The 27,766-nt window shown below is 37.1% G+C and overlaps 1 protein-coding gene across 12 annotated transcripts in view; it reads left to right on the top strand.

The window, feature by feature from the left end:
* CACNA2D1 (calcium voltage-gated channel auxiliary subunit alpha2delta 1) overlaps positions 1–27,766 on the top strand; it is a 354,437-nt gene that overhangs the window by 24,659 nt on the left and 302,012 nt on the right. The window lies entirely within an intron of this gene.

The following is a 27,766-nucleotide window of genomic DNA, read 5'->3' as shown; positions in this document are numbered from 1 at the left end:
AGTTGCACTAGTCCCTGCTCCTCATAAGCAACAGATAGAGGCCTGAGGAGGGGTGAGCCTTGGCTGCTCCCTCTCTGTGCATTCAGTACAACTTAAATGACAGATAGAATTCATTCCTGAACTAGTATGTGACATGCAGCATTGGATTTCTGAGCTGCAGCCCTCTCCCTGCTCTGACACTGGGCATCATGACAAAAAGCCGATGCTCTCTGTTGTGTTGTCAGAACATATTTTTGCTCTGTGACTTTGAGGAAAGGGTAATGGCAACAGCCCAAGCCTGCAGAGTTCTGGAAACCATGCAGTTCCTCTGGAGCCTCTAACTGCCACTGGCTTTCTTTGAGTCTCGTCCTGTCTGCAATGAGTTGTCACCTACTGCTATACAGAGATGCTGAATTTGAAATCTCAGTGCTTTATGATCTGAAATTGAGTAGTAGGCACCATGAAAATATATTTCAAAGGCTATCTGCTGGTGACTTATTTTTAACCCTTCTCTCTCCACCACTTGTTTGTATACAACACAGGCTTTCCTTGTTTTTTATTGAGAGAAATCAGCCACCCTAGCAGGAACAGAGATTCAGGTGACACAAATCACAGAGATTCCCATGAAGGTTGACACATTGATTCTGAAACCTCTCCTTGTCTCTCAGCAATGGGAAAGATGAAGCACCTTTTCTCCACAGATAAATAGAAGCAAGAAGCAGCACTTTGCTCTATTTAAACTGGGAGACAACTAATGGTAAAATTAGTGCTCTGCTTCCCGGGTCTGGATTTATTCACTCACAGCTTGTCATCTTCCTCATGCGTGTTGTGTGGTCCAAGCAATTCTCCTTGGATTGTGCTACTGAAATCTAGTCAGGGGAATGTGGGGGCTGATTCTAATACAATGTAGTAAATATAATGAGCTTAGTGACAAATTAATATAATGACAACTTATCTGAAACTCTTGCAATTTGAGCCTGAATATAGTAATTAAGTCACGTATAAAAACATTTATTTTGAGAGTGGCATCCTTTGTGCCCCCCCAGAATAAATGAATAAACAGCAGGAACTTTGTTAGACTAAAATCCCACCTCAGGCTGAGAAACTCTGTAGCCTAATTGAAGATTAAAACTTAGATCTCACTGCACATTAATAGTAGATGTGCAAAAAGCTGAATTCAAAACAATTTTTATATGAATGTGTTGTTAAGATGGATTTTCTTATAGGATTATATTTCTTGAGTGACTGAGCCAAGATGGCTACTGGATTTTTATAGTTGATGTTTGATTTACATGCATTTTCTTTTTCTGGATTTATAATTATTTTATACTAAAAGAGCCTTTGTGGCACAAATTTAAATTGTCAACATGACTTTAAAAATTCTAAAAATTACAACTGAACACATGAAAGCTGAGTGTCTCAAAAGACTGTACAGAAAAATATTATAATAGGAAAAGGAAAGGAAGTGAGGAAGGGGAACAGCACATGATCGCAGCAGTGGAGGAATACAAAAGCATTCCAATTCTGTACTCAAAAAATGACAGTGTAATAGTAAAATGGGACAAAAAAAGAACAGCAGAGTACAGGGCCTACTGTCTCAAAGCTTAAAAAAGGCTTTATTTAGACAGCATCCTGTAAAACTACATGCAAATTCCAACTGTATTCATTTCAGTGTTGTGAGGTAAATCTTTAAGACTATGGGTTAATGGAAAAATGACTACTCAGTTTTCATCAGCCAAAATCCATGTCCTCTACATCAGAACCGTTGAACTTCATTACCCCCAAACAGTTGTCAAACTGTCACCTTAGCATATCCCCAAGGAAGCATAACTAAGAATTAGTTAGCTAGACTTATATAGTCTGTAAATGTTCAGGTCTAGACAGCATATATTTTAGAGCTCTAAAGGGAGAGATTCAGAATCTGTGCAAATTATCTACTGTAAATCCTTTGTGTCGAAAGAAATATTGGATATCTGAGGGAATGGGAAGGGGGGAAAGGAGATCAGAAGCTGACATGGGAAGATATCAACCAATTAGCCTGTGCTGGAAAAATATACAAATGGTGTCAGTAGTTTTACATGATATTTCAGATGGAATTATAGCAGTAATCAGAAAGACTATTAAACAAATATTTTAAATTACATCTAGTTAGTTTTAGCAGAAGAATATTGAAGAGGAGATTTGAAATGAAGAGGCATTTTAAAAAAAGTCTAAAATAATGCATTTAAGCAACATTGTGGTCCCATGAGCATTCTGAGAAGTAGCAAGTGAATAAATGTGACCTAGCAGCACAGTGTCCTGGAAAGTCTGGTTAGAGATCTGTGCAATATTCTCATTGTTAATTAATTAAAAATAAATAACTTCAAGGAGATAAGATAAAGGAATATATAATAATGTTTTGGGAGAAGAACTATTTAAAAACTACTAAAGCAAACAAAATGCATCTGATATGTGGCAGAAAAGTAGCTGCATTATAGCTCTGTCTCAGAAAGAAACTTTTTCTTTTAATTGACAAGAAATCTGTCCATGAGTATCTATACGTTTTCTAAAAGGAGTCCAAGCTTTATTTGAGGACAGCTTTTTCTATAAGTGGACCTCCAGCAAGCTTGGGAAATCAGTCTTCTTTATGATGTCTTGCACATCTGCTGAAGACCGATTAAACACTTTAAAAAAGCCTTGAACATATAACCTGCAAATTTCAGACATTAAATGTAAACTTGCCATGAACGTTCCTCTGTGGTGTATATGACTGTGGTGTATATGATTTCTGTCTGCAAATTCTTAGGAGGGATGTGACTATAAAAGAACTGGTGAAAATCCAAAGGTATTCTTTAAAGATCTGAAAATCTGGAGTATAAGTCTTTGGAATAGGTTAGAACAGGGAAAAATACATAGTTCGGATAAGAGAATATGCTGGTCATATGGTCATGATCTATATATAACTTCAAGGCAATGAAACAAATGGGGGAAGAAACTTGCAGAAGACTCCCAGAAGAAAGTGTTAGAAATTAATGGTTTAAACTAAGGAGCAGGGAGGGAAGAGAAACTTGAATACTTACAGAAAGGTTTTAGATCGCAAGAGGAAACAGAGAATGGAATAGACAACCACTGTTAAGACCTACATAAATTCAAGCAACCATCATAATTGTTATCATTGCATCAATACTTCAAATATCTTAAATCTCTAAGGTGAGTTTCTCATTATCTCTGTGCATTCTGAGAACTCTGGACACATGCCTTGTTAAAATGTCTGTTTCATATAATGGCAGCACATGACCAGGTGAAGTCATGTTACTTCTCTGAACATGATGACCAGGACCACTTTCATGTTAGTACCTAAGATACACTCCCTAACTCTTGATTTTCTGAGTGGAGTGATGATGAATTGAATCCTCAGGCAACTAAGGCTCTTTTGTGCAGAAAGAGGTGGTAGGGACTATGCTGCTGTCATTTCCGATGTATAGAAGTGGATTGTAATTACTGTGGATAAAGTAATTGCAATTACTTTATCCATACTTGATTCCAGTGTCTATGCTGCCTACAAAGATGTTAAATAGCACTGATCCCAGCACTGATATCTGAAGAATGCCACTTGTCAGCAGTCTCCACTTAGATGTTGAGCTGTTTGACTGCAACTCTCTGAGTGTGACCACCCAGCCAGTTGGTGGTCCAGTGAGTGGTCCATCTATCAAGTCCGTTCTTGTCCAATTTGGTGACCAGGATGTCATGCAGGACAGCATCAAATGCTTTGCACAAGTCCAGGTAGATGATGTCAGTTGCTCTTTTCTCATCCACTGATGGTGTATCTCCATCAGAAAAGGCCACCAAATTTATCAGGCATGATTTATTCCTTTTTGAAGCCATATTGGTTACCTCATCTTTATTTTCCACATGCCTTGTGGGGCGTTTGGGAGGATCTGCTCCACAATCTTGCCAGGCACAGGTGAGACTGACTGGTCTGTTGTTCCCTGGATCTTCACTTTTTTCCCTTCTTGAAAATTGGTGCGATCTTCCCCTTTTCCAGTCAATGAGAACTTCACTAGACTGCCATTGCTCTTCAAATATGATGGATATTGGCATGCCAGCCTCACGGAGATCAACAAGGCCAAGTGAAATGTCCTGCACTTGGGTTGGGGCAATCCCAAATACAAGTACAGGGTGAGCAGAGAATGGTTTGAGAGCAGCACTGAGGAGAAGGATTTGAGGGTATCTGTTCATTGAAGACTCAACATGAGCCAGCAGTGTGCACATGCAGGCCAGAAGGCCAGTCTTATCCTGGGTTGCATTAAGAGAAGCGTGACCAGCAGGTTGAGGGAATTGATTCTGCTGCTCTACTCTGCTCTTGTGAGACCCCACTCAGAGTACTGAGCCCAGTTCTAGCCTACCACAACACAAAAAGGCTGATGAGCTGTTGGAACTGTGGGTCAAGAGGAGGGGAACAAAGATGATCAGGGGGCTAGAGCACCTCCTCTAATGGGGACAGGCTGGGAGAAGAGAAGGCTCTAAGGGAACCTTATAATGGCTTTTCTAGTACCTGAAGCAAGCCTACAGAAAAGCTGGGGAGGGACTTTTCACAAGACTGTGTAGCAACAGGATGAGGGGAAATGGCTTTAAACTGGAAGAGTGTGGATTTAGATTAGATGCTAGGAAGGAATTCTTTACTGTGAGTGCAGTGAGACTGGAACAGGTTGCCCAGAGAGGCTGTGGATGCTCTGTCCCCGGAGGCATTCAAGGCCAGGCTGGAGAGCACTTTGAGCAATCTGCTCTAGAGGGTGGTGTCATTGCTTCTAGCAGAGGGATTGGAACTAGATGATCTGAAAGGTCCCTTCCTTCCTAAATCATTCTGGGATTCTGGGATTGTAATTGCAACTTTCATCTTTGCCTATTTGTTCTACTGGAAAGACAGGCTCAGCTTCTGTCTAGGCCATGATGATAAATGCCGTTAGCCAACTTAAAATTTCTGACAGTGTTTTCACCTCTGTTGTCCATATAATTGAGAGAGGGTCTCTCAGTAAACATCTTAATGGAAAATGTTACTTTTTTCTTTTCAAATTTGTTTTTAATATTCTCATTTGCTCCGATTCATCAGAAAACTTGGCAGAACAGGGAGTCTGGTGACTTCTTTTACCTATGTTGTCTTTGGGTTTGTATTTTGTGAGTTATTTGTGAAACTGGACACTGGCTACAATGCAAAGTTGTACCTTGGCATACAGAGGACAGCAATATGGCTTGTGATACAAAGTACAGCTTTGTCACAGTACAACAATATTGTTAACAACACTAACATATTTATTGTGTCTATTGAGTCTATATGCTACTTGTGCCATGTCTTCCATTTGAACTCAGCAGGCAATTGGAAAAGGCGAAGATAGGTGAAGATATGTGTTACTTGTATTTTGTAACAGAGACTGTATTATCATCTTGGTGAATGCATTTTCATCACAGTGATCCTCCACCATCCTCTGTCATGGATAGTGATAGACTTTCTTGGAGGATGGAATGAGATTAATTCACTATCACTTTATGAGTAGATTCTATATGCAGGAGATGTTTGACCTAGAGCTAATAAGCTGATATTTTTTCCTTTCCTGGAAAAATGATAAAGAACTTAAAATATAGCTAGCAAAATGCTATTAAAACTAGTGGCAGTCAGTTTGGTGACCTAGACCGTAGATTAGTGTGATCACCTAGTTTGACCTTCTGGTTAATGCAAAACCTCACATTGTAATTTCTGCAGTCTCACATGACCTCTATCAGGATATAGGATTACATCTAATTGTAGAATTTTCTGTCCAGTTGACATTAAGGACAGAATTCAATAAGGGGCTCAGACTCAGAGGATGAAGAGAACAGTGATCACTGACACAGAACCGACATTTCCATTCATTGTTTTTATATAAGAACAATATTTTTTTGGCTGGTCCTGTGTTGAAGTTACTGAAGAGGCCAATAATCCTTCCTGATTATTCTGCAGTCTGGTGGAGCCTGAGCACCACAATGTCACTGTCTCCTCTTTTACTTCTGTCTGTTATTAACAGGTTTTCTTTTGTCTCAAGCTAATCTCGAGATTAGCTTCTGAACTGTCATTTTTAGAAAGATGATACAGGTTTGCAGTGTCCCAGGACTCAGAAATATGTATCTCGTGAATATGCTATACAGGAAGGTGCATTAAATGAATATGACCAAAAGTTCTATGCATTAGACTCCTAAAGAGCTGTTAGTTCTGGGAATTAGAAGTTGCAGCAATGACTGAAATCTTTCCAGCCATGAAGATGAATAATTTCCTTGTAATAATTTGGAATAACAGAGTTTAACTAAGTGGAAGTAGTATGTCCTACAAAGTACTGTCAGGTAGTGAAATTGGCATCTTTTGAAGGAATTGGAACAGTAGTTAAACAGTTGTCTATTCGTGAAGTGAAACAAATAATTTGTTGTCCCCACATTTTTGATGTTTATCTGTCCCTCCAACTAATCTAACCAATTATATTTTCAGGTTCCTTTTCTTAACTAAAAATGGGAAACAATCCAGATTCTTATAAATACTATGTGATTCCCATCAAGCAGTGGAGAGGACATTACTCTTCTGGATGTGATGAGGAGGGAGAATTTGCCTTTATCATATGACAGGGAGGTATACTCCCCCTGGGAACCACAACCACCTTAGCCTTTGCAGTATATTCCTGCTTGATTTCATCCCACATTAGTGACTATTTGGAGATCTGCATTAACTCTGCCACCATACCTAGGGAGAATAACATGTTTTTTCCAATAAACCAAGAGGGAAATAGTACTGTAGTCTGGATGTCCCTTTGGGGACAGTTTGGAGGACATCGTCAGGGCAGCCTGTGAGAGCCGTGGTGTCGTTCCACACAGATTTAGTATTCCCCATTTCAGCTCTAGGGCTCTGGCCTGCAGAGGGATTTGATACCACAGTATCAATTCCTCCTTGAAGGTCAGCTTCTTCAATACTATCTTTACAACTCTACAGCACTGTAAAGATTCTTTAAATCTTGTCTGTTGCTACCTGAATCAAAAGGTACAGTGCAAGCGGCATATGATACTCCAGTGGAGTAATTTGTTACCAGAATTGTTATCTTGCTCTGAGATGAGGTTTCTAGCAGGGTACTTTATTTTTTATTTCGTTTCATTTCTTTTATTTTTACTTTGATTGACTACCAAAAAAAAATTGCTAAATTTCCATCTATCCTCTAAACCAGGCATCATTTCTCAAGGCTGATAATGCTTGCAGGACTTTAAAAAGGCTATAAGCCTGAAGACCAACTTCAACTCTTGGCTACCTCTTTGCAAGCTTTTGCACTCAGTATTTGCTTTTTTTTCCTAACTGCTTTATATCTACCCCCTCACTGCTGGTATTTGGACATGCTAGATGTCCAAAATGCTCCACTGAGAGGGTGAAATAATGTGAGACAATTGTGTTGCAGGAGCAATTCAGGTGTTCATCCCTAAGGATACACTATGCCAGTATGGATTGCACACCCCTGCTTGACACGTGGCAATGCTGTTTTGCAAAAGTGTAAAAAGCTGGTGGAAACGCAAGGGCTTTGCATATAACTGAATGCACTGTTCCTTAGACTATGGCTATGTATGTAGGCAAATACAGATTCATTTTGCTTGAATACTATGTGATCTGGCAGCTAGAAGCTATGCATTCATGTCAGCCATAATGCAGCGCTGGGTAAAAAGGCAGGCTGCAGCACCAGAACATAATGCAGTGCTAACAGTTTTTAGAGTGGGAATGGCTCTTCTCCAACCAGCTGGAAGCAGAACAAAGTATTTCTCAAGAAGATACACAGTTTTATTAATGATTTGTTGCTGCAGAGCATCTTTTGTACTCCCTGTTTTTATACACGGAATATGGTGAGTGGGTTCCCATGTGTTACTGCAGAGGAAAAAAGGCTGACAGTAAAATACAGTGTTTGATGCTATATCGTGTTGCACAACTTTTGAGCAATGTTCTTCCAAATCAGCAAGCTGCATTTTGCAACCAGTGTGTGCAGTCCTTGTGTAAGACTCCTTCCACAAATTTGCCTCCTATTTATATCATCTTCTGACTATCCTGAAACTCTAATTCTCCAGCCTGCGTTCATGTAAATAGCCAACCTTCCTGTACCACAAATTATTTTATTTGCTATCTGAATTTGATGATCTTAGAAGATTTTGCTCTCTCACACATAGTAATGTGGGTTTGTTTATATCAGCAGTGTGACGCATATTAAAAAGAAATAAATATTTTAATTCCCTAAATATTATTCAGAATACTAACTCAGAAATAACTGAGTTATATACATTAACTATGAATATTTATTTCTAAATAATTTCCACTAAGCTGAATTTGAGCTGTGTTAATTCTACTCTTTTCTGTTACTGCTATGAAGTATTTGAAGGAGTTATTCATTTGATATGTCCAAAATAATTGCAAAAAATTCTATGTAAACATATGTTTGTGTGTATAAAGATGTTTATATATACACGTACACACACATACTTAAGCACCTAGAGGATGCATTTAAAGCTATTGTGAAAATGACTTTTCTCGTATTTTTTTTCTCTGCTGAAAGTTAAAATTCAATTTTTTTTCCCCCTTTTTTAATATCTTTGAAAAAGTAACTGTAAGAAGTTAAAAAAATTCGTAATGAGTCACTTTTCTGCTGAATTCTTATATGCAGCTTGCCAGTGTCCTGTATGAGCACTCCAATGCAAATGTGAGTCATTACTAAAAATTACCTTGAAGTACATCCAAAACATCCACTTGCTGTCTTAACTTTATACAAGAAGCTACACAGCCATGACTTCACCTGCAGGTCCAGTTTCTGCTGAATGCCTGCAAATAGCAATATACAATATTGTTTATTCTTTAGCAACCTAGCCACATTCACTCCCAAGGATGTTGTTCAATACAGTGGAAGGTCCAAATTGGTACAAATACATGAGGAATCTTCTGGGGAATCTTCTGCACTGATTGTAATTCCTCCCAGGGCCCATTTATCCCTACACTATTTAGAGGCTTGGCTGAGATGAAGTCAGTCAGCTTGGCTGATCAGTCAGTCAAGAATTCCTGAAACACCCAAGCAATTAATGACTCAGTTGCATCCAGGCATAGACTTGATGCCCAGGTGCATCACAACTGTAACTCACGAAAACTGATTTGAAGTTCATAATATGTCTTACTTGTACTGTAAGCTCCATGGCTCTTTCATGAGATCTTCTCAGCAGTGGTGAGACTACAGCTGGAGTTCAGGGCCATTTTCAATTCAAGGAGGATGCTGAGAAACTGGAAAGGATACAAAAAGAAGGCTAGCAAAACCACCATGGACTTGTGACTTAGCAGGAAAGGTTATAGGATCTATGCTCCTTTAATCCTGCATAAGGCAGGATAAGGGATAATCTAATAGTAGCCTAGGATATTTTGAAGGGGATAAAAAATGAAATGTCTTTACAATATTGGCATAGAGAGAGGCACTATCCCCAGATTACTGCTAGGAAAGTTCAAGTGTTACACTATGAAAAAAAACAAAATCCAACAAAATTCTGAAAAAGTGGTGTAGCTCTGGATCTGCATGCCAGAAAAGCTCTGACATCCCTGTTGTTGGAGATTTTCGTGAGATGCCCAGGTAAAGCTACAGCTGACCTGGTCTAACCTTGTGACAATCTCACTCTTAGCAGGGAGTTGGATGAGATGACTTCCCTAGATCAATTCCTACAAATATTCTCACTCTTCTGTGCTAATACTAGAATTAAATTTTACATACATCTTTTTTTTTTTAGTAGGAAAAAAAAAAACCATATCTAATCTAAATATAGTATTTTCTGTATGCACAAGATGATAAAAAGAACAAATTAGCTATCTGTATAGATACCTATATATAAATAAACTCTGTTTTGGATTGATATGAAGAATGAAGTTGTAAAATTGTTTTCATAGTTCTTGACATATGACAAATGAAGCAGTGCATCCCCATCTCCAACCACTACCTCAGTGCTACACAGCACTTCTAGCACTTGAGACAAATCTTCCTGATTGTTTATTTTTCTCACCAACTGCTGAATGCATTTTGATTTATTTATGATTTGATGCAGTGATTGCTGTGGAGGCCATTATGATGAAAACGAATGATAAAGAGATAAAATGAGCAAACTCTTCAGTGGTCTCAGTTTTAACAAAAGATTGTTCTTTATTAATGCGGTGTTTGAAATCGTGAGAATTCGTAAGAAAAGGAATACAAATATTTTTGCAAAAGCTTGTTAAGTTTCAGTGTAGATTCTGATGTGTTTAGCACAGGAATATACACATTGGATTCCCATTGTGGAGTGATCTCTATGCACACAAATTGAAATCAGAAGACGTGCTTCAAGAACATAACTAACATCTTCTAAGGGCTCTAAAGAATTTTGTTCATAAAACTAAACTACGATTAGTTCAAAGTAAAACATTCCAATTGCACCTGGCTTGGACATTTAGTCCTCAGTGTAACTACTCTGCACCATAGATTTGCTTCTGTTGTGCTGCAGCTTTTGCTGCTATCAGCACACCTTCTGTTTTGGTGATGTTATTCAGAGATTGACTGCACAAAGTTTTTGTTGGGAAAATCCTGATCATTTGCAAACATTTTGAAAGTGACGTTTAATCTTATTTCTTTTCTCTAACCCCTTATTTTGTATTTCCTTGAAATAGATGTGGCTTGAAGAGATTTATCATTTTACAGCAGACACTTTTTGTTTGTAGATGAGCATGCCTGCAACAAAGAGGGAAAAAAAGCAAGTCCCCTGAAATATTTTCTTACTGCATTATTCCATTCCCCGGTCCATTCTTAAAATATCAATTTTTCATTGTGGTACTGAAACTGGAGCTCATCAAATTCCTTGAAAAAATTTCAAGTAGAAGCTGCAATTACTGCAGTTCAGATACTTTCAGCATGTCATGCTTCATATTTACAGATGCCATTAGTGTGTGCTAGTCTGGCACAAGGACTATTTGGTGCTAAAATCCAAGGACAACGTTGAACATTTTCTGTATATACTGTGATATTCCTCAGCTACTTCCATATGAAATGCTGCAATTGTAATATGTTTGTGTCATGAATTAGTGTGTTTTTTTACTTATGCTAATTGATTTTATAGAGTTGTGGAAACATTCATGATCATGAAGATGTTAGATAACCAATAGAAGTGGCAAGTCAGTGACAGTATTTCACAGCTGATCAGCATCTTTTGGAAAGAGAATTATGTGGAGTAAAATTATACTGCAGTAAGCACAGAAACTATGTGCTTTCTATTCAGTAGCAGGCAACAGCTTTGTGTTTCTCTACTATCATTTTTCTGTTATTTTTCCGTTCTCTTTGTTTAAAAAAGATTTTAGGCAGGATGAAGGTGCTCTTTTTTTTTTTTTTTTGTCTGGAGCACATATGTAAGCTTGCCAAAATGATTTTGTAAAAAAAATAATTCCCTGAGTTACCTTCTGGTAACTCCTATTTTTTCCATTTAGGTAGGCTTCATTGAGTTCAGTGAACAGTCATTATTTAAGACCTTAAACAGTAAGATTATTTACAGAAACGGTTTTAGTGGATGAATAGAGTATGGCTGAAAGGAGTATGCCATAGAATCCACTTTTAATTTGCTTAAGGCTAAAACAGCTTTACATGAGTCTGAAAAATACAGAGTTTGCTGTGTATATGCCTCTTAAGCAATGTATGAGCACATGTATGGCTGATGAAGCGGTTAAGTACTGAACTATTGAGTAGGCTGCATATAGTCACAGAAGCAACTGTCAAAGAGCTATCAGTGGTTCACACAGACCACTTGTAGTAAAGAATGTGCAGACCAAGAAACATCCAAGTATGGCAGTTGAAAGTACATAACACAAATGAAACGTATACTGTTTGCTAGTGACTGGAGCTTGAGAGTGTGTTTAGCATATGGCTAAAACAATAAACTGAATGGAAAAAATATGATAGGACTATGGGAAGAATCCGTGACCTAATGCACAAGGAACTTGATAAATGTATATAAAATAGGGCCATAGTTTGGATTCTTTGGATTTTCTTAAAGCTTCAAGACAGCTGACCTCACTACTTTGTCAATTGTTAAGCTTCTTAGCATAGCACTGTGAATAGAAAAAGCCTTGTCTGAGAAATTTAATATTAAATTTTACTGCTGTGCAAGGTGAGAAAACATGTGGCCTGGAGTGCATGAAGGTGACAGGATGCCGGGGGTGGTCAGGGAGCTGTTGTCCCATGCAGAGAGCTGCCAGAGGCTTGTGGGAGAGGAAAGCATGGAAAGAAGAATGAAGGACCTCTTGGGGCACTGTCAGGAAGCTTTAGAAAAAAAATAATAGCTTATCTCTGAACTAGGCATATACAAACCTGCTGTCTTCTTTTGAAATTCTAAATGCCTTGTTGATCAATGTCAGTGTTTCACAATGGAAAAGTGGTAGGATTTTGTTTCCATACTGTCATGTCACTCCTACACTGAAAGCTGCTAAAATCACCATTCACCAGCACAAAAGGAGTCCAAAGCAATGTAGAATGAGATTCCTATTTTACTGCATGGAGTGGAAGTGGAGAGGTACAGCTGCTCTGGTTTTGCTTGTTAATTCTCTCTGCAGATCAGTGAGGTGGAGAGGTTAGGATTTTGCAACACTAAGCTATTCCTGCTTACGCTTTCTTGCCCAGAAGTCTGGTGAACCAATGACAAGGATGACAATTCTTTTTATGGTTCTGCCATGATTTCCTTTATCGTCTTGGCAGGCCACTTGTAATTCATTTAGCCTTTCAGGAAAGTACCAGCTTGGAACATGTAGTGTTGACAATTGCTCAATAAGCATAACAAAGAAGGTAGTCCTTTTTAGTTGTCCAGATGACTGATAGCAGAAGGCCAGCTTCAGATTTCATAGGTCAGTTATTTTTCTCTTTTAGGAACAAAACCAATCAGCCCACTTTCCCTCCCCAAGATCATTACAAATAGACTGTGTGAATGATGATGTACTCTTCCTGTTCTGACACTTTTTAGATTGACGTTTGAAAGGAAATGGTTAAAATCAAAAGTTAGTGCAGTAAATGGCTAATAGAAATACTATTTTAGCTGGAGCAAAAGACAACTTGAAAGTATCCCACCAGAAGTGGAAAAGAGAGAATTTGCAATTTTACCATGACAGTGAATAACAACAGATTTTAAGGCTTACTTGTCCAGAACATGCCAGTTGATTATTCCATACTTAGCAGTTTCCAAGGATATAGTAACTGAGATACTGTTACTTTGCTTGTCTAGGAAAGCCAATATCCATCAGTGTCTTCAACAGTACATACTGGTGCACATTCTTGATATTTCATTATGGTTCTTACTATAAAAATAAAGAGTGTGTGGAGTGTATGGAGTAAATTTTTGCTATTAAAGCTTAGAAACATAGACCTTTCACTTGATCTCATACTGCACTGGGATGTAGATATTCAAGTCTGACACTGTCGTTAGGAATTTCATGATTTTTGTGCATAAATCTACTACTGTCATCTTTGGCCTTTCCATGACACATCATTGTCTTACCACCACTTGGTTGTACTGCATCAACAACTAGTTTTAGCTGATTCAGAAGAGGATATCTATAAGGTTGGATAGCATGAAAATAAATATGTCTGTATTGTACATGCATGCATTCTTCTCTTGGTGTCTGATAATAGTTTTGTACTGGAAATGAGGAGAAGCAAGTGTTTTATGATGAGTGCTTATTGTAAACTACAGTTTAGAAATATCTGATTTAATGTTTGCATTCTGAAAGTAATGTATTCAGAGAAACAGAGGAAATATAAAGGATTTATGCACAATTAGGAATTTAACTGGAGTAGAAATGTCAACATTTTTCTCCCCAAATGCTCTTCCTTGAAAGTACTCTCCTCATGCCCTTGGAGGATATATGGTAGCCTACATAAATCAAAGTGTTAAGTTGATTAAATATTAAACGCAAATTCTAAACTTTCATTAAAGTGGCCTGTTATCTTTGTAAGACTGAAAGCTATCCCATCCTTCTTATACAAATTATCATCAGTTGTACTGTATGCAACAGATCTCACAAAGCAGTGCACTCCCATATTGTACATGAAAAGAGATTTATGTTTCAGGGACAGAATTAGAAAGAGATATAAATGGATCAAATTTTGATTATACTATTTTGCTGTGTGCTATGAGACTTTTAAACATCAGTTGATATCATAATGCTTTCCCATAACCTTTCATAATAGCTTGTATTAAAAAAGGGCATGCTAGTTCTTCAAATGTGTGGTGGTTAGGCATTTCCTCTGTTGTTTATCTTCTTCAATTCCCATACCGATCAGGGGCTTGTAAATGTGATAGATTGAACTGTACCCAAACTCAAACTTGAGTATAATATATGAAGGGGGTTTTGTTGAGAAGCAGACTGACAATTTACAGGGATTGCTTGTGTTTTTTTTTTTGTTTTTTTTTTAATTTTTTGTTTGTTTGTTTTTCCCCTGCAAAATGACATTGAGGATTTAGAGACTTGTGAATGCTCCTGTGCTATTTTCTTGTGACACAATCCTCAGCCACAGCTCAGAAACCATAAGTCAGGCACTTTGTGCTCCCCATTCAGTCCATGGTCAGAGTTAGAAACCTTCAAAGAGGAAATATAGAGGGCCAACAGCAAGTACCTAAAGCAGATCACATAAATACTCTACAGATTGCCATTAACATTCTGGAGACTGAGTTCCTTCAGGCTTTTTAAAAATTCTTAGCTTTGTACTTGGAGAACATTCAGAGACTTCATTTGTACTCCCTAGCACTAAGCACTGTAAAGCTACAAGTAAGGGTGCAGTCTCAATGTGCAGAGTTAATCATGCAGCTGAACACTAAAGGTGTATAAGCCAAACAAGCTACTCATAATTAGTGCCAAATAAACATATTGTGACTGTCTATACACAAAGCAACTGCTTATTACTGCTGCTTAAATTTCAGACAAAAAAATCAATGAAAAGAGCTTGCTGTCACTACCTCCTTAAACAGGGCTGTTCCATCAAATAATTGAGATAAACCCAAGGTATACTAAAATGATTCTGAACATTACGTTTAAGCATAGATACATTTTAAACTGCATTCTTGTAGGTAAGGCCTGATTCATGATTTCTGAATGCAGTTTCTTTAGCTGCCTCAAATCAAAGAGGGACTTATGAAAATGACTGAGGGAAGGAAGTGTGACTATTTGTATTCAGAGAAGATTGGAATCAGCGGAGCTTATTTCTTGATACATGCAGATAGCTTAAGGGATGTTTATGAGTTTGTGATCCAATTCAAATCCTGTTTTGATCCTGTCTGCTATGTCCATTTAGAAAAAAGTCTGCAATCCATGAGAAAGAAAATCTAGGACTTTCCAGTGCACCTCTGAAACATTAATCAATAGATAAAATATAAGATATTGCAGTGAGATCGGTACTAGTTTTAAAGATAGCATATGTTCGCAGCATAACAAGTCAGTTTGGATTTGGAGGAGACATTTGTATAATGACTTAGTGCTGGTTGAGGGCAATTCTGCTTGACTTACACATTTTTGTGTAAGTTGCTTCAATTACTACTACTTCAACAGAAATACTGCTGTGTGAGAAATAAGGAAATGGCACATACCTTATCATCTGTGAAGTTTTAGCTTGTGTGCAGTTGAACAGACAAGGATGAAATTTGATAGTAGAAACTATTTAGCCTCTCAGCCTGTTTCTATGTTTCTTTTTCTACTTTCTCTTCTTTTTATTATCTTTAATTTTTATTTTTTTTTCCCTTTGTAATATTTACATTGAAAAAAAAATGATGTGGCTTCCAGTCAGAACTGGACTTCTTGCATTAAATGGTTCCAAATGGGACCAGTTTAAGACAAGCACTAGATGTTTCTCTTGCTGGGGAGGAGAGAGTTGCTGATAAGCATTCGGTCCATAGTACAAGCAGCATATGCAGTTTTGCTATCTCAGCATGGAGCTTTTTCTGTAGTGTTTTAACACTTTTGGGTGCTGACAAAAGAGAAAATTAAGAAAATCATGCTTACAAAGAGAATTGTACAGATACAGTGCTATGGTAGTAGCACTAAATGAGTGTCTGGCAAAGGTCTGACTACTACATTCAGAGCCGTTTTTATGGTAAACATGAAAATTCAGTTATACTACAGTTTTTTACTTCTCTTTTATGTGGGGGATGATACATATTCGGAGATGTCAAAGCATTAAATGTAGCCTTGGAATCTTCAGTCATAGTGAAACTGTATTACAGTCGTGACAATGAAGAGAAATGCAGAAACTGCTCCCAGTTTAAGAATCTCTTCCATCTTCCTCCAGTGATATTGACAGCATTTTCACTGAGCAATCTGGAAACTGCCTTGGGAAGCATTTTATAAATATGTATTAATTTTTAGAGTTGAAACAGTCTCATTCATGGGCATTTGTCTAAAACAAACAACTCTGTTTTTTTGGAGAGTTGAATTCTTTCACTTCAAGACCAGTTCCTTCATTCCCACTTTCCCTGCTAGCTATTACTCTTTTCTACCACCAGCACTTATCCAGGCCTAAATAAATGCAGCATGATCTTCCAATTTGACATTTTTCCTGCTTGCCAGACTCTTTTTTATTTTCCTCCTCTCTGCTGCCTGACTGTGTCATACCTGTGCCTTGTAAATGTTGTTAGTCACCTCTGCCAGCCCAGGCTGGATCTGAGGTGTAGATCACAGCAGCTCTTAGGGAGGTAGCCTGAGGTAGAGAGAAGCTGTTTTTGTTTGCAAGATTCAAATTGCCTTTGTTGCTTTTATTTGAATACTAATTAATTAATTAATTAAGGAAATCAATCCTTTCCTAGATCACTATCAGTGAATCTGCTATTGCATGTTAAACTGATGGTAGCATGTTGCCTTCTGAATATTTTCCACTATTGGTCTGGATTAACACTTTTCTTAAATACTGTTCGTGAGGTAAGGAACTTAAAAAACCCAGTACTTTATGATCGGAAATGGAAACAGAGAAAGAGGTGCTGGAGAAGGAAATGGAATGCACTGTTGTGATTTATCCGTTTTGCATAACACAAAGAGGCATTACTTTAGCAATTTGCTCTTTCTTCTTTGCTCACAGTAATGACTGCTAGAGATACTGATTTAATCAACCAACCATGCAAGTGCAATGATTGTGAATCAGATCATTGTGAAGCAAACAAATGTTCCACAGTAAATTGCCAAGGGATACCAGCTACTCTGCTCTGTTTTTACTCAAATAGATTGTCTTTTAAGCAGCTGCCTCATAAAAAGCCTTTGCTACCTATGGATCTTTAATCAAAACGTCACTGAAGCCTGAGTTCTGGTATGCTTCATTTGAAACACATCCAATGCTCTTATTTACTAAATTGTCCGGTGTCGATTCCAGCCACCATTAACCCTAGTAAGCAAAGATGGATGAGAGAGTGACAAAAAGCTTGTGTCAGAGCCGAGATCAGTTGCGCGTGTGTGATGTCTTGATCTATTTGTACATCCCTCTTGGGGACCTTCGGGCAATTAAGTTCACCCATTTCAAACACAGCCCTTTCTGTACATTCTGATTTGATAGGAGAATGGGTAATTCCTGGTAATGACTACTACATCTGTTCAATTATATTGTGTTGTATTGATGCTTAATTGGAGAATGTGTTGAAATTGGGGAAGAGAACAAGTGAAAGAGGGGAGGGTTGGCTTCTAAGTAGATGTCAAACACTCTTCCTTAACAGCCTATCTTTCTAATGTGCACTGAATACACTGACAAGCATTGTGCCCTCCTGACCTTAGAGCATTTACCCTAGCCTGAGAAAGGAGAGCAAAGCCTCTTTGAGAAGGCATTGTTTTAAAGCTGAATTACATTTGGTGTCATTTTTGTTCAGCTTTGCTGTGAACTGACCCTTACAGCCCTTTCACCCTGTGCACGCAGTTGGAAGCCATTTCTGTGCCTGAGCTTTTTGAATCAGACACGTGCAGTCTCTTCAACCAGGCTTTCAAAAGTGAAGCCCAAACATCAGGAGCATGTACTCTTATGTTTCTAAGGTTTGTATGAGTTATTTGTGAGCTATCTGTAAGAGTTATTTTTCTTTTAAGGAACAAAGCTTAGACTTTCATAACACTCCAGTAAAGCCATTTGGGATTATTTTTCAATCTCTAGCTTCTGCAGATTTAAGAGAAGTACAATCTATCACTATTGGAGGATTACCACAAAAATATAAGATCTGCATGGTTGTGTGTGACTGAACTGGCTTATGAAGTCTGACACTGAAAAGGTTAATTCTGTAATATGAAGAACTGAAATATGGTTTTGGTTGCTGCTGGTTCTTTACATAATTGCATTTATGTTTTTTTGTTTTGTTTTATTTTGTTTTGTTTTGGTTTGGTTTGGTTTTTTTTTTTGTAGTTTACAGTATGCCAGCACTTCTGATATCCAACACCCAGGGGAAACTTAGTCATGATTTTAATATAGCTAAACTCCACCCACAGCAGTTTGTGCAGATGATGCCCTAGTCCTGTGATCAACCCCCCTCTGGGCTTGATAATATAGAAAGAGTTTATGCATTTGGATCTCATATTGCAATGAACAGTTATCAAAACAGTTTTCAAGACAGGAGACTTCGGTGTGTCTGGGAACAGATTGATAACGCCTTGAACAGAAGGAAAAGAATGCACTGATTTATTTTTTTCTCATACATTATTATCTTTTTTGTAATATTCATTAATATGCATTTGCAATCCAGGAACCACAACATGCCAGGTGTGCCTTTAGCAAAAACTCTGTGTAATTCAGAAAGACTTCATGAAATGAAAAGAATTTAAAGACTACATGGCTATTGCTAATTTTGATGTTAATTTCTGTGGAGACTTAATATTCTGTGCCACAGCCCTTTCCTTGTATGATAATATTTGCTTCCTCTCTTTTGTGATGATATTTTACTTTTTGTTTGTCTTTTTTAGAAAACAAAGTTCATTTAAATCTTTCCACAACAATATGTGTTTATTCCCGTAAATGCTGTTACTGTAGGTGCCACAGTAGTGGCATGTTAAGGGGGTGACAGCTTTGCACATTGGAAGTCAGGCTTTGAAAAGAAGAATATATTTGCAAATGAAACAGCTGATTAACTTGGATGTGCAGCCTTCTTTGGAATACACTGTGCAACAAAGATTTCTTAGTTTGTATATAAATTTGAAAAAAGGCTTCATTAATTATAAGAAAGGTAGAATTACATTGGTGGAGTATACTTGGAGTCAGGGCTTTTTGTCTTAGACTACACTAATTTATCAGAAGGTGGCATTCTGCTATTTAATATAATGGATGTTTTATTTATGAATCCTTGTCATTATTAAACAAGAGGAATCAGCATCACTGAAAGCTGCATTTTTAAAGAGGCCATAAAATTGGAGCTTGGTAGTGAACAGCTTGTAGCTGTGTAATACAAAACCTAGATTTTGTTGCCAATATTTGTTGCTTTTTCATAACTTAAATTATTGGGGAATATTTTTTTCAAAATAATTTCATATTAAATGAATATAAAACCATAATGAGTATAATAACCATAATATAACCATAAATGAGTGTAAAACCATATTTTTTAATAAACATTTCATACAGAGTCATTAGAAAGATTATCCCTATGCCATCAATTCTTGTCTTGCAGTGTAAATACACACCTGCTTAACCTTTATGCATCCCTGTTTTTATGTTTAACTTTTGCATTTAAGCAAGTGGCAAAACCAGAAAAGGCAGACATGCTGTGCAGGATCTCCATGCAGAGTCCCAGTTCAGCTGGGTGCTTAACTTCTATGACTGGCACTACCTGGGATGTACAAAGCCCCTGGCACAGGGCAGTTAAATGATCAACTCCTGTTCCCACCCTCTCCCAAAAATTCATCTGATTTTTAATATGGATCCTGATTTACACATCAGCTCCCCAAAAGGCAGTGGGATTCAGTTTTAAGAACTCATTTCTGTGCTGCTGAACTCAAGTTTTATTGTTTACTTTTTCCAACATATGGTTGGAGACAAAATGAGATGGACATTTGGCCATTTCTGTGTACACTTATGCTAACATCTCTCTTACGTATATGCATTCAGTGCTGAATAACCTAAACAATAATGTGTATACACATAGATAAGCTCAAAAAGAAAAGCTTGTATGTTTATTTTTTATCAAATTATTGCATATTTTATATTACTTCAGTATGTTTTTTTCAGTCTAAGTTCTGATCCTGTAGCTCTTTGTCACTTTGAGGCAGGCTTTGGATTCATTGGAATGCATTCAGTCACCTCACAGTACAGCAATATTATGCTGCTACATTGCATAAACATCATGTAGTCTATATTTGCATGCAGTTATAACATACCATATATAGATAGTATGATTTCTTCATGTATATTGAGAAAGAAGGTGAATTTTTTACCACAAAAAATTGATCAAACTAATCATGTGTTTTAAGGAGAGAAATGTGTGTATGTTCTAGATATTTATTCACAAATGGTCTGGAAGGATAGCTTCTGCACTTGCAGTGCATGACAGTAAGGTGTTGCTGGGATAGTGACCCAAATGAAGTGGATCAGTTGAAATTCTCATTGAGATGCAATTGGTGCACGTATGTGTAGATGCAGGCATTTGTTCCTGGGTTTGTTCATGATTTGTATGAACCCATTTCTTTTTTTTCTTTTAATCTCTTCTTTACTAGTATCCAATCTGCCATAGTTTAATTTAATGATATTCCTTTTTTTCCTGAGGCTAAATGTAATGCTTATTAGTTTTGGGGAAAAAAATGATTTTAATATAAATTGTGACTAAAGTATTACTGTGATATGTTAAATGTGACTGATAAAATCACTTTTTTGCCTGCAAAATTGTACACTTAGCACTTTTGAAAGAGCCATTACTATGAGATTTATTTTTCAATCATAATTTTCAAGACACGCTTTTTTAATTCTCTAGTTACAGGCATTTTACCAGTATTTATGTATTACTTTGCACAGGGAGCAGGTTCTAATTCTGGTTCCGCAGATGCAATACTGTAACATCTGTATTAGTATATTAGCATATGTGAAATTCACTTTTGGTTTCCTTTTTGGATTATCTGTGTTTTAATGAGATTACTGAATTAGTCTTGGCTGCACTGTTTACTCTTTAAATATTAGTTATCAGAGCTGAAGCAGAGGGATGAGAGGCATGTTAGGTGTTACTTTGTGAGGAATCCAGTGATGGCAAAGACATGTATATCTCTCACATGTGGCGGCTCATTTGATAGAGGTGATAACTCCAGATGATCCATAGGGCTAGGTTATACATTGGACCAGTGGAATTTAAAACCAAATGATTACATTTCATCTAGTAGACTTCAGAAGCAAATTACATATCCCTTATTTTCGATGTCTGTTTCTCAGCTGCAGAAATGCTATCTAGATTTTGTCCACCTGGTTGTTTTTTTAACACTAAGCAATAAATGGTAGTAGATGTATATCTGATCGTAAAAGCCTTTATTGAAAAACATTGAGGGCTACTGATAGTCTTTTGAGCCATAAATTTATGTCTTTCCTGTTAAATTGTTTTAGCACTGTAATTGTTGATAATTAAAACATAATCATTTTTAAGGACTTATTTTACAGCTTATAGTAATTTTGCAGCTGATTATATTGTCAGGCTTAACGTAAAAAATCATGTTTAAATTATTAAATGCTATTTTGTGCAAAAGTAATTTCTGTTAGAGTATATTTTTCATGTTATTTGCTAGGAAGTGCTGGACTCCAAAAGAACACTTTTGGCAAAGTGAAGAGAAATATTTATGGAGCAGAAGCTATAATTATGAACATGTGTGGCTAAACACCTGTCAGACACTTGGTTTAGGCTGAGCCAGCTTATAAAATAATTTGACTATGCCCCAGTCTGGCTTTTTAAAATGAACACTTCATTTAAGGAATTACTTTCTCATTCCCATTAAACATCTGGATGCTTTGGAGTCTCTACAACCTGCTTATTAAAGTGGGAAGGAGTTCTGCTTTTCTTGACACTCACAGTGACACCCGTTTCCTTCCTTGAAGCAGCCACTGGAACTCAACATGAAGAAGAAAACTACTGCTTAGGACAAAGATGGTCACTGAGACATGAGTTCTGCCCTTCATGCTATGAGCATTGTCCTAAGAGTCGAGGATGGAACTAAATCTCCTGAGCTACTGGATAACTAAGCTGAGCTGTAAATAGAATTTCTTTGGGTTCCCCATTTATTTGTGATGCAGATGTATGGCAGAGATGTATGAGGAGAGTTTAAAAAAAAAAAAAAAAAAAGGAAAATATTAATAGCATTCCAAGTCTAAACATTAAAATATCTGCCAATAATGCCCAAGTCTTGAAGAGTTTGCGGACTATGTTGACCATTTCCTCATAATGTCAAGTATGATACAGGTATTATGCCTCACTCTCAAATGTTTCAATTTGAGGAATGTAAGATAATCGTTTTAAGCTAAGTTTTGAAATTTTGAAAACAAGAGAGAACAAAAAATTCTCTCTGCCCTTGACTACTGGGGCTCTTTCGTATCTGGAAAGGTCTTGCAGACTGCATGTCCAGAAGCTTGTCACATTTGGGAAGATGAGATTGTCAGAGAGGGCAAAGGAACAAAGCACTACATTTTCTTCTTGCCAATGAAGGAAGTATGTTCATCTATAGAATAGATGATGCATTTTGTAATTCATTTGTACACAAAAACATAGATTTCCTACTTTTCCCACTCAGCTTAATAGCTAGGTGTCATGACTTAATTAATCTTTGCTTTGTTTTTATTACAGAATTTTTTTCCCAAACATTTATACAACATTTTGTGGCATATTTTCAGCATATAGTGTATGGTGAATATATATGCCATCATACTGGAATAAAGTGGAATCTTTTCACTTAAATTTGTAAATTCTTAACGTCCTTGGAAGTTGTTACATACTATATAATATTTATGTTATACTTCTATGATGTCGTACTATCATGGATTCTGTTAATAAATTTCCAGGTTGCAGAAAGAGGACTATTGAATGACTGTACACAGGTGGAGGGGTTTACAGCTGTAGAGTTGAGCATGTGTATTAATGATGGATTTAAATATCTTCTACTCTGTGTATCTAATTGGATTTGGAAGATTCACATTTTCTTATAATGACAACTTTGCCTTAATTTGCTTTTATATCTCATATAAATTATATAACCCTCTTTTATTTATTTCTGACTATTCAGTAGGGATTCAAGAGCTGCCACTTTATCAAGAGCTTAATCTGATAAGAGTGGGATTTCAATGATCTTTGCGTATCCAATTTCTACTTTCCCTCATTTAAAATCAATGAGATTTTAACACACTATGACAATTTGTTCAGTATTTCACAAAACCTGCCTTTATTACTCTTCACAAGGTCTGGTTATCTATAAATCTACGCTTCCACCCACATATCTGAAATCCTGTACTTCCAGATTAATAGGTCCTCAAAATATACGGTGATATTAAAATTCAGTAGATTTGCAGTAGGAAGTATAAATGCAGCAACATGGACAACTTCTATATGGAAGGTTGGTAATTTCATCATGGTGTATGTTCTTTCTTTCACGTCTTCTATCAACTGCAGTAACAGTTTCTGTTTGCCCTTTAGGGTTGTCTAAGAGTGCCAAAGAATTGTTGAGAATGTTGCTTCTATGATAATAAGTTCGTAGATTTCCCCCCCTCCTTCACTGCCCCTGAATCCTCTAAAAACCTGATTCTGAAAGTAAAGGATTTTCTGAGCAGGAAAATCAAGTGTGAGGTTGCTTGCAGAAATATAGCAGGGTTTGCTCTCTCACTGCTTCTAATCTCATTAATCTTCATTTCTCAGGCACTGTTAGTCCATTGCATTAGGAACAATGGTGTATGCAGTTTATAATAAAATATATAAAAGTAAGAAATATTGATCCATTTTGTAAAAAGAAAATCTCCCTCTTGCTACTTAGATGTTTCATTATTGTAATTGCTGTTATTTTTGTATGCAAGATATATTTAGAAACTTGAGTAAACATAATCATAACTGATGGATGTGAACCTACAACAGAACATGTGACTTAAATTGGCAGAGTTAAGATCCATGTCTGCCTCTTTACACGATAAGAGGGTATCCATGCAGAAGTCAGTTAATGTACCTTAAATTACTGTGAGTGGTCTATGGAGCTGTGGTATGCAATTACATTAATCTACTTTCCTTGAACTCAGCAGAAAATAATTGCATCAGTTTTAGGGGGAAAAGGATGTAACACAGCTGTTCTATGTGCAGCTCTCTCAGGTTTTTGTACTCTTATAGCTGAACAGTGCTCTGTTCTGCAAGCTTGGTACAAAGGTTTACCATAAAAATAGATTTTTAATGAAGTTGAATGTTTCTTAGCTTGGCATCTGTTATATTAAGTTCTACTTGGAGCATGAGTGGGAAGTACCTGTAAAAATCCTCTGACTAGAAAACATAGTTGTCCTAATTGAAAGAAAAAAAAAAAAGAAACAAAAAAAGAAAAAGATAAAGAAAGAAAAGTAACAGAAAAAGAGAGGAAGAAAGGATTTCTGTGCCATCAAAATAGCTGTTATGCTAGGTTGGATAATACTGTAATGTGGATGGATGGCTCTTGTAGTGTTCTAACTCTTTCCACATCAATCTCATCAGCCTGGGTGACAGCAGCAGGGTTGTACCTTCTAATTCCCCATTAAATGACCCACATCAGTCTGTCTTTAATCAGATAGTCCCTTCAGTCAATCAAATCAGTTGGAAGTTTCTGTGGTCAGCGTGTGGATGCTCCTTTTGTCCAGTCATTGCCTGATATAAGGAAAACCCATATGTGGGAGAGTTGGGTTGAAATCAATTTTTCTGGAAAATGTAATCACTTTTCAGTGGAACATCCATTGCAACATTTGTGCCAAGCTAATAGCGATAGAAACAGTAGATACATGCAGTTTTTTTATTTTGTTCACACTTACGCTTATGAGTTCATATTGTTCTCACAGATACGTTAATTTATTTTATACCTGATCTGGAAAGAAAAGCATGGAAAGTTAAAATTTAGGAGTGCTAGCATAAAGATGGAATCAATCAGGTCCTAAATCCAAATATGCATCATTTCTATGGTGCCATGTTAGAGTTATAGGATGTGAATGAGCAAAGAGATAAGTCAGTAAGAGTACTCTTGGTGATACAATCAAGGACAGAAATAAATACTGATCATGTCTCTGTTGACACGTTGCACCTATTAACCTTTGCTGAACCTCCACAGAAAAGCGTCAACATTAACCTGATGGGGTATTCTTGTTATCTGGTTTGGAGAGAGGTAGCAAATAGACTAAGTGTTGAAGCATACATTCACAAAAGAATGGGAAAATAGTCTAAAGTTTAGCATAAAAAGTAGGTAGGAGAAAATTCTTACTCCACTTATGAGATGTTGCTTTGTCTGTTAGTTGTATGTAGGTAGCTTTTGTTCTAAGATTTCTCATTATAGTCACTGAAGCTCTACTAGCACATAATAACCCTGAGGTTGGGTTCATACATGAACATTTTCTTACCATGTTCCTAAGCCTTTATATTTGCAAATGAAGAGGAGTGTCAATAAAAAATAAAATATAGGCATTTTACCTTGACATTCTTCCATCTGTGCTAGAAATTGGTCTTCACCATTTGCAGGACCGAGGGCTTTAGTTGAGTACTTGTCTGAAACACAATCACACTAAATTCAAGTTGGAAATTACAGGGCTTAAGCAACGAATCCAGTTTTGACTAAGGGAGCAGAAAGGCAAGTTGTTGGCTTTGTGATGGGTGTATTTGTAAATGTGGAGTGCCACTCTAATACCTGCTGGGTCTATGGAACTAACCATTAAAAACAAAAAGATAATGTGTTTGTGTTTGCGAGTACTGGGTATATCAAACATTACGCTAATATGAAGGGTTATAATGGCAGTCTAAGGGATGAAGTAATGTTTAACAGCTTGAACAGGGAGATATAAATCGCTATATAGCTCTTCTGTTCTGTACACAGTCAGCAAAAAGTATTAAATCCTTGCACTATGAGCTGTGAATAAATGATATTATCATTAATGGCTATAACTAGCAAAAAACCTTTTGGAGTGTTTTCTGTTATAACACTGATAATGAATATGTCTGGTGCACTGAGAAGACTATAAAGGACACACAGTCTTCTGAAAAGTTTCTAACCTATAGAAACTAGAACAATTTTCTGTGATGAACAAGACTAGAGAAATAACTTAAGTGGTAAAGTTTATAAATCAATTATGAATCCAGTGGGAAAATAATGGAAGTGCATTGGAGACAGAGTAAAATCACTGATATTTATCCAAGATTTTGAAGGGAAAAATAAAAGATAAAGCACAATAGAACATAAAAGATAACGACACAGCAGATGAGAGTACTTAACAATCCAGGAGAGTGGCTGGAGATAGAAGATGAAATCAGCAGTGTCACAGGTGGAAGCCATGGTTAATGAGAAACCATGGTAACAATTTGCCAGTTTCTTAAGCATTTTTTTGTGAAGAATGCTGAGTCATAAATGTAAAGCTCTCTTCTGAATTGCATGAAAGCAGAATTCAGTTTCTGCTACAGACTTTTTGTGTAAGGCCTTGAAAATGCTTTGAACTAAAACTTCAGAAAGTTGCTGCTTACTTTGTCAGAGTAATCTGCTTGTGGTCTGTCAAAATACAATTCAAGAAAGACTGTACGTTGATTAGGAAGCCACCTAATACTGACTGGGAGGAGGGATTTGTCATAAATTTGGCACTTTGTCAAACTCATACCTTTCTGTCTGTGTAGTTCCTGTTCTAGCAGACATTATTTCGGGCTGCTTCACATTAGAAGTCAGTCCCGACTCTTCTTTTCATAGAATCATATAATCTTTTGAATTGGAAGAGACCCTTAAAGGTAGTCTAGTCCAGCCTCCTGTAGTGAACAGGAACATCTACAGCTAGATCAAGATACTCAGAGCCTGGTCTAGCCTGGGTTTGCATGTCTCCAAGAACAGGGCATTTAACACCTCTCTGGGCTACCTGGTTCAGTGTTTCACTACACTTATTGAAAAATAACCTTTATCCTTCTATCCAATCAAATTGGACATTTGGATGACTGATGTCTTTCTTCTGTAGCATGAAGAAGTATCCTTTAATAAAATTTTGAAGTTACAACACCACAATAGTGTCTGTACCCTTTTAAGATAGGGACTATTGTTTAATGCAAAATGTATCAATGATGGAAGGAAGCAGCTAAAGCAAACCTCTTTCTTACTCTTACGAATTTTCCATATTGAAGCAAAAATGGAGTCTATCTTTTCCATCTCTGTCTTACTTTCATAAATAATCTTAGGTGTCATTCCTCATGTATCACAATAAGGCTAAAAAATGTCTAGGATAAGTATCTCTTCCAGGTTTCAGAGCACAGAGCTACAATAATGATAGGGATGATACAATGGATGAGTTGGTGACCAGTTTTTCTCACTAGGCAGCCTAGTCCACCTTCTTCTGTCACTAGAATAAGCATAGATCTCACTGGAATAAACTAATGCCATGGCTCCTTTCCTGCTACGAAACATGACAGGGCATATGAACATATGTATTGGATCCAATGCTTCCATAAAGAGGCAGATTTACTGGGCTTAGGGAGTGAAGCAGGCATAGCAAGAGAAGCAGCCAGGAGCAGGTTCCCCTTGCCAGAACAACTCGTGCCACCTACGCTGGCTGCAGCCTATCCTGCTGCTGCTTCCATGAAGCAT

Source organism: Tympanuchus pallidicinctus, unplaced genomic scaffold (genome assembly GCF_026119805.1).
Source record: "Tympanuchus pallidicinctus isolate F22 unplaced genomic scaffold, pur_lepc_1.0 scaffold19, whole genome shotgun sequence".
In the NCBI taxonomy this organism is placed as follows: domain Eukaryota; kingdom Metazoa; phylum Chordata; class Aves; order Galliformes; family Phasianidae; genus Tympanuchus; species Tympanuchus pallidicinctus.
Note: the sequence above shows the minus strand (reverse complement) of the source record. Positions and strands in the feature narration are given on the sequence as shown.